The sequence below is a fragment of the Bos mutus genome, chromosome 10 (genome assembly GCF_027580195.1).
Source record: "Bos mutus isolate GX-2022 chromosome 10, NWIPB_WYAK_1.1, whole genome shotgun sequence".
NCBI classification, from domain to species: Eukaryota; Metazoa; Chordata; class Mammalia; order Artiodactyla; family Bovidae; genus Bos; species Bos mutus.
The window spans coordinates 18,497,641-18,498,741 of record NC_091626.1 but is presented as its reverse complement, the minus strand read 5'-3'; positions in this window follow the sequence as shown (position 1 = coordinate 18,498,741).

Here is a 1,101-nt window from a genome sequence, read left to right as displayed (position 1 = left end):
CAATGGCGAGTAGACACGGTCCCTGGCCTCCAGGACTTCCAGTTTAGTGGCAAGAGATATACTGCCAAAAATTACATGTGATTTGAGCACACTAAAGGGTTCATGATTCCAGGGTATTGTTAAATAAGGGAAGCAAACTAGTCTGGCACACCAGGGAAGATATCCCTGATGAAGAGATTACATAGGCGTTTTCCTGCTGAAGAGTATGGGAGAGTTAAGAGGGGGAGAGAACAGCAAGTAGAAAGGCTTTAAGGGGTGAAAAGAACGTCTTAAGCTGGAGGAACAAAAAGATCTGCAGAGTTGGGGCACAGTACACGGGCGGGGCTACAGTCCACGGCGTTGCAAAGTCTGCCATGGCTGAGCAACTAACACACACACACACACACACACACACAGTCCACGGCGTTGCAAAGAGTCTGCCATGACTGAGTGACTAACACACACGCACACAGTCCACAGTGTTGCAGAGTCTGCCATGGCTGAGCGACTCTCACACACACACACACACACACACAAACACACACAGAGTCCACGGCGTTGCAATGGCCGGGCGACACACACACACACACAGTCCACGGCGTTGCAAAGAGTCTGCCATGACTGAGTGACTAACACACACGCACACAGTCCATGGCGTTGCAGAGTCTGCCATGGCTGAGGGACTCACACACACACACACACACACAAGGGGAAAAGGGTCTAGGAAGGGGTCAGACTGTGTGGAGCTTTAGTAAAGATATTGCCAGCATATGAAATGGACTGGGGGATGAACACGGGGATGTGTGAATACCAGAAGACTACTTAACAAACTATTGTGGCAGTCCAGATGAGACAGATGATGGCTGTCTGGATGAGAGCGGTGGCACTGTGAAATGCATGGATTTAAAGCATATTTAAGATGCAGAATAGACACAACAGGAAGTTGGGGCACAGTACACGGGTGGGCAGTAATAGGCAAGGGTTACCATTATTCAGGTGCAAAGTAACCTTGGATCTTCCTGCAGTTTGGGTTAAAAGACAAAAGAAGAATTACTGCCTGCCTCTTTTTCCTCCATGCACCAAAACAGAGCAGCCTGTATTTAGAAGAAAGCCTTTCCCACA